This window comes from Lacerta agilis, chromosome 1, assembly GCF_009819535.1.
Source record: "Lacerta agilis isolate rLacAgi1 chromosome 1, rLacAgi1.pri, whole genome shotgun sequence".
NCBI lineage: Eukaryota > Metazoa > Chordata > Lepidosauria > Squamata > Lacertidae > Lacerta > Lacerta agilis.
Window position 1 is genome coordinate 116,345,974 of NC_046312.1, and position 12,355 is coordinate 116,358,328.

The following is a 12,355-nucleotide window of genomic DNA, read 5'->3' on the forward strand; positions in this document are numbered from 1 at the left end:
GGGCCCTGGGCATACCAGGCCCCTGGGTAGGCCAGGGCCCTTGGGCAGCACTATCTGTTTGTTTTTGCAATAATTCCACCTTTTTAATTAGCTACGCTTACTGTTTTATGAAGCTGGGAACCTAGACTCCTGGCAGTTACACCCCCCTCTCCTCATCCCTCTCCTTCCCTCTTTCTCCTACCTCTACTCACTAGCTTCCATTGGTTGTTGAGTCTCCAGGAGGCAGACCCCAGCCCTGTCTGTCAAACCATCACTTCCTCCAGCATCCGAAACGCAACTTCTTCGTTTTCCCCGTAACATTTGCTCACAAATCTGTTTAACATAGACACGGTTTCTTTCAATCATTTCTGAGGCAGGAGAAACAGTTTCTACATTGGGGGGGGGATATTGCTTGCAGATACACAGCAAATAGATTGTACAATTTGAGCAATCCTTCAGCTGTGAGCTAATGCCATTGAAAGGAGCCGTGTGACCTTTACTGTCCCTCATCATTACACAACATGACATTTCATTCAGTAGCGATCGAATGAAAGGCAGTTTGGGACATGAAATTAATTTTCTATTAGTTTTGGTTTTATTAATGCTATTTCTCCCTTCCCCCACCCTCGGGGCAAATGAAAGTACATAAAGCAAAATTGCAGCAGATCTTCAATGATACTCTTGGTGCTTCTAAATGTGGGTGCCACATTTAGCCACACCCCAAGGAACTCCGCTTCCAGACCTCTTGATTCCAAATAACATTCTGCAACCTGGTCAATGGATCTTCTTTCCCCGGCTCCAAATGTCAAGGAGAGGAATTTTCACTGAGGTCATACCAGTGCTGGCTCTACCATTAGGCAGACTGTGGCAGCCACCTTAGATGGCATGCGGCCTGGTTTTGGTAAGGCTGCCATACGTCTGGATTTCCCCAGACATTTCAAAGGCGTAACTGATGTCCTGGGGGAATGAGAGGCCTTCTAGATGTTGTTGGACTCCCAACTTTCTCCATCCATGTCCACTGGCCATGTTGACCCCTGGAGAACCTCTTGTTGGCTAGGTAAAGGTAAAGGGACCCCTGACCATTAGGTCCAGTCACGGACGACTCTGGGGTTGCGGCGCTCATCTCGGTTTATTGGCCAAGGGAGCCGGCGTACAGCTTCTGGGTCATGTGGCCAGCATGACTAAGCCGCTTCTGGCGAACCAGAGCAGCGCACGGAAACGGCGTTTACCTTCCCGCTGGAGCGGTACCACGTGCTTTCAAACTGCTAGGTGGGCAGCAGCAGGGACCAAACAATGGGAGCTCACCCGTCGCGGGGATTTGAACCACTGACCTTCTGATCGGCAAGCCCTAGGATCAGTGGTTTAACCCACAGCGCCACCCGCGCTAACTCTGGTTTATTGCATCTAAGAGGCAACCCGATCTTCTACCTAGTGATGCTTTCTAAGGACATGTTCACTCCCTGTGCAGAAGATTTCCCCAGCTTGGTCCAAGCGGACATCTCTATGCTTGGGAGAACATATACATATGTGCTGGGTTGTGGGAAGTGCCTTAAAAATAAATGAACTCAGAGCCAGGCCGTGTTAAAATTCAGCAGAAAGCTTGACAATGAAATTCTGTGTTTGTCCGCCTCTGGGTTTTTTTTATAGGCTGTTTCCAAATGAGGATTATTAAAATCATAAAAAATGCCTCCCGTTCCAGGTGATTGATCTCAGCGGTTTGAAAGGCACTGCCATTCTTTAAATTATTCGCATAAACCACTACCTGCTTTACAAGCCATATACTTCTGTTTTATCGTCTGCTGGGAAAATATTTGGGCTATTGGCGGGAGTGATAAACAATCTCTATCATGTTCTCCTCCAGCAAGTCTCACACAGCAACATCTAGCATTAAGTAATTATTTGCAGAGCATAAAAGAAACAGCGTAAGCGATAACTTTTGACAGTGATGCTTAAAGGGAAGATTATGTTACATGTGTAAGTTTCCAGAAGTGATGCTCTGGCTGCACAGAGCATGTGCCCCAATTTTTATGGCCCTCTGAAAACTGAAAAGCCAGTTTCGCTCCATGCAATTTCTCAGAAAAGTGGCAGTATTTGAAAGCCACTGATTAATAGAAAACAAGGCTGGGCAAAGGGACGGGTCTACACTCAGGGTTTTTAATGTAAAGGAAGGGTTAAGGAATGGATTTGATAATGCAGATGGACTGATGATGTCCTACTTTTAACGTTCATAATGCGTTATCACCTTGTCTTTTTTATCGCTTCGTTTTTAATTGTTTCATGCCGCTATATCGGTGAAACACTGCTCATATCCCTATGTAGCGGTTTTTCTTCTTCTTCTTTTTACTGCATTCAAACTCTGCCCCCCCTTCAATGGTATTTGAGGGGCAGATAACAAAGAACGCGGTTGTTTTCCAAAGGTTTTTGGAAAAACAACTATGAATTTTATGGCGTGTTACAATATTAAAGAGAACATGCCAAAGATGCAGTATAGATGGTATCTTACCCCGTCAAGGCTTTCCAGGATGTGCAAAAATATTGCAAGTAACTGTTGGAGGTGTGGGGAAAGTAATGGAGACATGTACCACATGTGGTGGACGTGTAGGAAAATAAGAGAATTCTGGGGCCTCGTCTATGATGAGCTGAAAAAAAATATCTTTCCGACTATAATGGATTGGCGGAATAAGTTGCAAGAATATGTGGAAATGGCACAATTGACCAACAGCCTAAGGGGCAGTTCAAGACAAGAATTTGCACAAAAATGGGATGAATACAAGAGATACGTACGAAAATATACCAATGGTTTTTCATCTATGGCAGCATTTGAATGACCTTGGATAAAGAAATATAGGAGAAATTTTTTGTTAATAACCACATAAAAAGTAGCATAAACACCACTGAAGCTTAAGGTTTATAACTATGTAAGAAAAGACAAGTATATGGGTTTTTGTGTGTACGTGTGTGTGTCTATGATTGAAATCTCAATTTACTCTATGAGATGTACTCTCTCTCTCTCTCTATATATATATGTAATGTATTGTAAGACTATTAATAAAGCTTGTTAAGTTGCAAAAACAAAACAAAAGAAAACCCAAAACCACAAAGGATATGGAGGGAGAGAATTTTAAATGTGACACCAGAGGGTGCAGAAGACCTACAAGTGACCAGCAGCAAGGGGAGAAACAGCACTTTGGAAAATAGTGTGGCGGGGTATAACTTCCATTTGTCGAAAAAAAACCCAAGGTAAAAAAGTTTTTATTTACAAGTATGCCCTGTGAAATTTTAGAACGGCATGTCTAATATCGTTCTAAGGGGGTAAATAATATTAAACAGGTCAGTGTAGATCCAGCCAAGGAGTGGGTCTTATTTAGAGTGTTTGCAAAGCTTTTGGGGTTGATCGTATGACTGATTCAAACCAATTAAGAAATCTGAAGTTATATGAAACCTACATGCATTGCTTCTTAAGCAGGCTAATACGCCCATAGCAAACCGTGAAAAATGTCAGAAAACGAGGGCGGTATTTTGACGCCAATGAAAGTTGCTTTTCCTGCGTTGCTGCTTATGTTTCATCCTGTAAACCACTTTGTGAACAATTGTTTAAAAAGTGATGTGCCGATGCTTTCGATAAACAATCAAATACTATTCACAGGCATTATCCCCTTGTAAGACTTGCTCACACATTACATTAAACACAAGTCCACTTACCATTTCTGGTGGGCGGCACTGTGGCCATGCCCCAGGTCCCACAGTGATCTGGCTGGGGGCAGAGATTGATGCCCTCCTTGTCACTGTTAGGCTGCATTGCTAGGCGCTGGAGAGGCCAGCGGGTGGCACAAGTGCGGGAAATTTAAACTGTGGCGCAGCCATGAGAACGTCCTCTTGCGCTCTCCGTATGATCGTCCACCCGCCCGCCCTCTTTTTATGCTTTGCTACGACACAACCTTGCTATGGCCGCCGTATTTTGGGGGCAGGGCAGGGATTTTTCCACTTGGCAAAATGGCACCAGCCATTTGGTTTCTGCTTGCCTTGAAGCAATCGTCACAACTTTGTGAACTTAGGCATTGGGTAAGCCATTGTTTGGATAGAGGGGAGGTTGGGTAGAGCCTCCGCCTGTTCCTCTTCATTAACGGTTTCCTGTTAAAGGGATCCAGGGGTGTGCATTCTGTCCAACGCCCTGATGTGGGCTAGGGCCATGCCATGACCTCAACGGGAACCCCTCGGGGTGCCCCTATTTGATGTAAGTCATAGGGCTCCCCCTATTGGTGGTTTATCCTTAGTTGGACACCCTGCAGATGGGTGGGAGTCAAAATATAGTCTGTCTTTACCCAATGCCTAAGCCAAACCGTTCACATCTGTAACCAATAAAGTTGTGGCCTATTCAAACCCATAAACCAAAATCTACTTGTCTATGTGTTTATTTACCCCCTAGGGAACTGTTGTCACAGGGCCTTTGCCAGACCCGGCCAGATGGGCGGGGTATAAATAACAAATTATTATTATTATTATTATTATTATTATTATTATTATTATTATTATTTTGCAAGTAAAGACTGCTTCTACTAATGCTTGTTGAATTGTACAATTTAAATATTATGTTCAAAGGTAGGCAGACCATACACTTGTTGCATGTTGCCTGTGACTAACTGGACAAGAATACACGGTATGGTGTACACGGGTATGCAGACTGTACACTTATTGAATGTAATGTGTGAACACCCCTGTAAAGATGGTTGTATTAATTTTGCGGAGCCCCACCTCAAATGGCAAAATAATAACTTTTCTTTTCTAGCTTCTTGACCAAATTAAAATGCTGCCCTGCACCAAAAACACACAGCAAAAACAAACAAACAAAAACAACAACCCAAAATGCAATTGTGTGACATTAATAATGAAAGCCAATATGCACAAAGGCAACAGTGGCAATTAAAAACATTATGGAAATAATTAAAAAGAGCTTAGGTTGATGATAACAAAGCACTGCCAGTACTACAATTACGCAAATCCTGTTGTTTGTCAATGAGTTTTAGCCTTTATCGGAAAACACAGTTAACTCAGCAATTCCATATCCCCCCCCCCCAAGTGCTGAAATCCCAGAAACTGTCTTTTACAGAACATGACTGCTGATACTCTGATTACATTATGATCCAAGCAGGCTGAATGATGAGAATTAAAATTCTCTCTTACATTCCCCACAAACCAATATAGATGGAAAGCAGGCATTTATTTTGGGCCCAAATGTATAAATTTTGCAAGCATTCCTTGCTTTCTATAATTCATCTGTTGTTGTAACACATTTACCCTGAACTTTATCCTAGGAGAGTCCCTTCGGCGGAAAGTGTGATGCTACATTTCTTACTTTCTTAGAATATGGCAACTTGGAGAAGTATCAAAATGGGATGAAGTTTCAACTTCGAACTTTTCTGTCCCTTAGGAGCAGAAGATGACCAATACCCTATCTAGCCCAGCATCCAGTTTTCACCTTGGTTGGTCTATGAGAAGCCTGAGGGCAACAGCCCATCCCCACTGTTGTTCCTAAGCATAGGAGATACACCATCTCCGATACCGGTGGTAGATCAGGGTTGTCAGGCATCTTCACAACTAGGGCAGAAATGGCATTGGGTAGTTTAAGGACGTTCAGTGGTTGCTCATGAGAAATCAGCCAGACGCGACACTTCTAAACAAAGTTCTTTATTGTGCAAAGTATTTACAGTGGAGCAAAAGTTCAAACGCCCATCTCATCCTTCTGCAGAGTCCGGGAATGAACCCTTCCGGTTCTTTGTCCAGCAAAAGATGTGTGGGATTCTGAACCCCCGCCTCCCCCTTCCACGTCTTTCCTGTCTGTGAACTCGGGGCGCGGGAACCTGTCCCTGTTCCCCGCTTCCCCCTTGGTGCTCAGGCTCTGCGATCCCTTCACAGCCCCTGCGCCGACTTCCTGCCTCCAACTCCCCCTCCCCACTGGAGGAATGGTCGCTTCCTCCTGAGGAGGGGGATGATGAGCAGGTAAACAACGGGGGCGGTTCCCTGTACTGCAAGCGATCCCGGGATGCTACCTGCCGTGGGGAGGGGGGTTTCTTGACAGGTAGGATCTAAATAGAAGGGGGGATGTTCTCAAGGGGTCTTCAGGAGAAGCACCAGCTTGCAGCCTGAGATTGGATGGGCCAGGTTTGGTGCAAGTATGGACTCAGTTTGCACATCCTGAAACAACACATGACCTGAAACACAACTATACTTCAAAACTGGAGCTACTCCAAATTTTTCAATACAGTTGTCTGGCCAAAAAAAGAGCTAGAAACATGTATATACGAGGAGAAAGTGTGCATATATTTGGTGTCAATAACATACAGTAGGGCTGCCATACGTTTCCAGGACATGTCTGGGATTCGTCCACTGGCAATAGATTCTGTGTGGAATTTCAATAACATACAGTAGGGCTGCCATACGTTTCCAGGACATATCTGGGATTCGTCCACTGGAAATAAATTCTGTGCGGAATTTCTAGAAATTGGTAAAAATGTCTGGGAAATCCAGGGCGTATTGGAAAATATGTCAGAAGTGTTGATTTTATCTTATTTTTGCCAATTTCCTAAAATAGCTCAAGAAGTTCATTTTTTGCGGGGGGGGGGGGAGATTTTGCAACCACTTTGCCACCCCCCCCCAGCTCAACAACTTTGCGCAAAACAAAGCTTTTGAAGTATTCTTTTGAAGTACTTTTTGATAACCCTAACTTACAGAAATGCATTGTGCTGGGGGAAACAGCTTGCAAGGATGGGTAAATTGCGTACAAAAATGTGTTTATTTCATATATTGATATACTCCTTTGTACTAAGCAGTGTACAAAAGAACAAATAAAATATGTATCTACAACAAACAGTAGCAAAAATAAAATGCAATGCCATATAAAGCAATAGCACCCACTGAAAGCACATTTTGAAAACATCTTAAGAGTCCTGGATCCCTTCTCTCTTCAGCTACCCTGCTGATGAGGCATAGCCTGACTCACAATATTCATTGCCCAATCCACTAACACATATATATCACACACAATTTTTCTTACATCTACAGTTACAATACTTACTGCTCAGCCAATATCATCCATCCTATTCTACTCCCACACCTCTAACACATCCATCCATACATGCAAACACATTATCCAAATGTGCAGTAAAATGCTGTTGAATTTTCATGGGGCCTTCTTTTTTCACAAGCAAGCAAGCAAGCAAGCAAGCAAACAAACAAACTCCAAACTGATCTGGAAATGCAGTGATCTGAAACTAAGGACTTAGCTTTTGTTGTTGTTTAGTCATTTAGTCTAAACAACTGTCACCATCTGCAGTGATCATGGAACCCAAGAAAGCAAAACCTCTCACTGCCTCCATTTCTTCCCCTTTTATTTGCCAGGAGGTGATGGGACCAGTGGCCACGATCTTAGTTTTTTTGATGTTGAGCTTCAGACCATATTTTGCGCTCTCCTCTTTCACCCTCATTAAAAGGTTCTTTTAATCCCTCCTCACTTTCTGCCATCAAGGTTGTGTCATCAGCATATCTGAGGTTGTTGATATTTCTTCCAGCAATCTTAATTCCAGTTTGGGATTCATCCAGTCCAGCCTTTCGCGTGATGTTAAATATATACAGCTGCAAATAAAATGTTTCAAGTGCGTTGCAAAGCGCAATATACAAATGTGACACTAGATGGCGATGGCGAGCTATGGCAATTTCAATGTATTTTTCAAAACGTCTTTTTTTAAAAAGCATTTTCACAGCGTTTTTTTATATGTATGTAGATTCCAGCTAAAATTTAAAAAATGATAAACTGAGAGAATTGACAGGTGTGTCCACTTGTAGAGCAATATGAAATCCATAGCTTAACAGCCTTCACAATCATACGTAAATTGATGAGGAACAACGAAAGTCGAAGCACAAATGATCCTTCCTGCTTCCTCTTTCCCTCTCTTTATGTGGTAGTGGATTAAAGAGGGGAAATCACACATCCTTTCCATGGAGAGACGTATGAATTTTCCCTCCACATATTGAAGTCCATGGAAGCTACTGTTTCTGATATTCTACAAAATAGGTTTGAGTTGCCGGGGGGGGGGGGTGTCTAACACTAATGACTTCTGACAGTGGTGGATTCAGCATTTAGGAAAGCAAGTTCAATCAGACTTTGGTTGCTGTAATTCAGGACTTGTGGCATGCTCCCCATTTATCTTCCTCTGTTTTCCTGGTCCCCTCAGACCTTCCACTTCTGACAAGAGAGAGCTTGATCGATACCAGCCTCTGTACTAGAAGCAATACAAATCCCCTGACAAGGGAAACCCATCTATAACTAGAATTTGCTTACAATCATATTCCAGAGTCATAGGCAAAATATATGGCCCCACTCCTCATAAGACAGTAATCCACATCAAGCTACAAGTGCATTTTTCAGTCGTATTGCCTCCATAAATTCAGAAGGCCTCAGCTGCGGACAGGGTTGCAGCGGCAAATCTGTCACACGCTGTCAGCAGCCCCGGTCTTAAATATTACAACCACAATATGAAAATGAAGGGAGGGAGAGGTGACATTTGTCCAGGTGGAGTGCACAGAGCCAGCTCAGAGAGCTCCCATTTGCTCACTTATATATTTCCAGCCATTGCTCTTAGTGAACACTCTCTGCCTTCCGCACCCGTCTCTTCCTCCTGGCAACATCGCAAGGACCTTGAAGCTTCAGTAATTTTGCCAGGGAGAGAAGTAGAAAAGACAGCCAGTAGCTCAATTAACCAGTGGCAAAAAGAGAGAGGCTTTTTCCTCCCCACTCCAGCACCACGCTGGCCAACTGCTGCCTGAAAGTGATGCTTCCAACATGCGTTTCGCAGCCAGCAGCAAAGCTGTGACCATATGAGTGAAATTATCAGATGGCTTACTGAAAAACTGGTGCATTATCCCCAGCTCCCCCCCTTTTAACAGCAGCAAAGAAAAGCATCTCTAAAAAATAAGGGGGGCAGTTACTGGAGGCCTGGGCAGGTACTTATGGAAATAAGGGGGGCACTTATTGGAAATCAGATTTGTCACCTCTCCCCTGCCCCAAACCCTGAGACAGTGAGCCCAGCCTCCTTTTATTCGCAGTCGCATAAGCATAAGGAAGGCCATAAACCTGTACGTTTAACCACTGAAATATACACCCAATATGTAGCAATGGAAATTTATGTAACTGCTTTATGAATGGACACTGTGTTTTATTAATGGACTCTGTATTTTTGGAATTACCTAAGAGCCACCAATAGGGAGCTCTAGAATCTGACAGTTAACCAATCGGGTACTACCAAACAGCGATCCTTATTGCTGAAAGCAGGTAACCAGCAGGAAACGCTTCAGATCAGCCTTTGCACTGTTGACTGAACACCCCCTGCTGTACAGATAATGGAAAAAAGCTTGTAAATTGTATCCCTTCTGGCACCCTGTCCAACTCTATTACGCTGGTGTAAACTCTGGTGCACCAGAAGCCCAGAATAGCAGCAAATAAAACCAGTTTTTCCAAAGTCTTCCTAAATTAAAAAGCTCCAAAATACAGGCCAAAAGAGAGCAGGTCTGGGAAGAGAGAGGCATACAATGGGCACCACCAGTGAAAAGGCCCTGCTCTGTGTAGCTCCTGCCCTGTCATTTGATAGGGTGCCCACTTTCCCTCCTTCTTGACGTGGAATGCTCTCTATTGGAGTCTCCAGGTCCAATATAAAGACCATAAGAAGGGAGAGCAGGGACCTTGAAGTTCCCAACAGCTGTTAATCAAGCAAACAAGCATACAGGTAACCTTTGTCACAGTCAGGACGCCTATGTCCTGGCCAGGTCTGTGCCCAATCTTGTTTTTGTACAATCTTGTTTGTCCTCAGTAACCAAAATTATATTATCAACATATACAAGCAGAAAAGTTGCTTTCCTTCATTTGCAAGAATTCGTATGAAACAAAGTGGCACTAATAAAGAAAAGGTCTACCCAGGGGCCCAGCCTGCCCAGGGGCCCAAGGGCCCAGGACCCTGGCCTGCTCTGGGCCCCAGCCTGCCATGGGCCCTGACATGCCCATGGCCCAGTCCTCCCCAGGGGCCCAGGGCCATGGCCTACCTAAGGCACTGGCTTGCCCAGGGCCCCGCCCTGCTCAGGGGCCCAGGACCCCGACATGCCCATGGCCCCGACCTGCCCAGTGCCCCTGCCATGCCCCTGGCCCCGTCCAGCTCAGGAGCCCGGGCCCCAGCCTGCCCATGGCCTTAGCCTTCCCAGGGCCCCGGCCTGCCCAGGGTCCCTGGGCCCCTGCTTGCCCAGGGCCTCAGCCCCCGGCCTGCCCAGGGCCCCAGCTTGCCCAGGGCCCCTTTACCTTTACCTTTAACAACCTTGCAGCCACCACTGCTGGCTATATCTCCTGTCGGCTATATCTCCACATTTTAAAAACATATTTTGAGGGATTTTAACCTTCAAAACCTTTTAACGTATATTTTAAACAAACTGAAAGGAAAAATTGCTGTTGCCAAAGAGACTACATTGAAAGAACGCCCCATTTGGTGTTTATCTTTTCAGTCTCCTCTCTTTTGCCTTCCTGCCCACAAAGTAGCTGTAGATCAATCTGATGTGGAAGAGACTGTGGGTTTGAAACTCAACCAATTGATCCATGAAGTATGGCTTGGCTGACACATGTAGAATTCCAGAAATGAAAAGAACAAAAAGTCCTAGGTGTCCTGATATGGAGAGTGATTCACACACCCATTTAATTTTTTCAGCTTTTGTCTTGGGAGTATGCATACAACAGGCAACAATGCCCTTACCACTTACAAAAATCCTGTCAAGCTTTAGTTTGCTAAGCAGAAATCACATCACCAAACCTTTCCAGCATTTGGACAACTTGTATTTAATAGTCACTTCATTGAGTGGTTGCTTGATAACTCCTAAAAAAATGTGCTAACAATAATGACAACACTTGAGGACTTATTGCACCCCCTTCTAAATTCTGGTAGAATGGAGAACATTGGTTTGCTATTGCCCATCTGTTTCATAGACCTAGAGTAGGGTTGCCATGTACCCCCTTTTTTTCTAGCACATGCCCTCTTTTACAGGGGTAAAATTTCTGTCCGGGTTGTTTTTTTAAAAATTTGCCGAAGATGTTTCTGGATAAAACTTAATAACTGGTGGTTGAAAACTTGCTTTTCTCTTCTCGTCTCCTGCCCCCCCTCAGCAATACATCACAGCTTCTATAGCCTACATATAGTAACGAGAGTCGTCGTCATAAAGTCCTCGTTTCTTTTGCTCTTCAAAATATGGCAACCCTAGCCTAGAGGTACAAAAATAATGAATGATAATTTTAGGGGCAATTCACCCCTTCATCCAACTTAGCTGGTGCAGGGCAAGGATGTACAATCTCCCTTCTCCCATATATACCGTATTGACCTGAATATAAGCTGCATTTCCCCCCCTTCAAAATTCCGACCGTGAAAAGTTAAAGTGCGGCTTAAATTCACGACCTTACAAAGTTTGGCTTTTTCGGGACTTCTGGTAAGGCAAGATGGCGGGCACCATGGCAGCACGTAGCTCCTAGGACCACCAGCACCAGCATAAGACATAATTTTAAGGAAGCGCCTTAGTAAGTAAGTACTTTATTACGGTCGACGACCAGCACACACACACAAAAAAAAGACACATACAGAATCAATAATAAATGCAATTTAAAATTGATCTGAGATTTGATCTAAAAGGGGTTGGCCATATTAAAATTAAAGTACATTAAAATTAATAATTATTGCTTTAAAAGAACAAATTTAGAAATTAATTAAAAAATCAACAATTCAGATTATTATAATACTTAAATCAAAAGAAGGATCAGGAGCCACCTAACTGTGTGGACCGAAGCTTAATAGCGACAGCACAGAACTTTGCCACCGCAGCTGTGACCCTAGGGTTGGCATCTGAGAGGAGCCAATGAGCGTAGTGTTCTTCGGGACACCCAGGAGATTCACATAATAGCGGAGAAAGAAGTTCATTCCGTAAAGCCCTATAAAAGCGGCAACAGAGAAGTACGTGGTCTGTAGTCTCTACTTCTCTGGAGTCGCATGGACAGAGTCTGTCGCCCAAAGGAACCCCCCTATACCTCCCATCCAATACGGCAGATGGCAGGACATGATTTCGGGCCTTATATTTGGGTATTGTCTCCCCCACCCTTGAATTTTAAAGGTGCGGCTTATTTGCGGGTGCAGCTTATATTTGGGCCAATATGGTATAAGACATTGTGTGAGTCCGGAACACCATACGTAGGTTCAGATGTGCGTTAATTTGATTTGCACAAGCCGTATTCAGACTTTCTACTTCTTTTTCCATTATAGATATATATCTCTTCATAACAATATATGTTCCAAGTTACATCAAT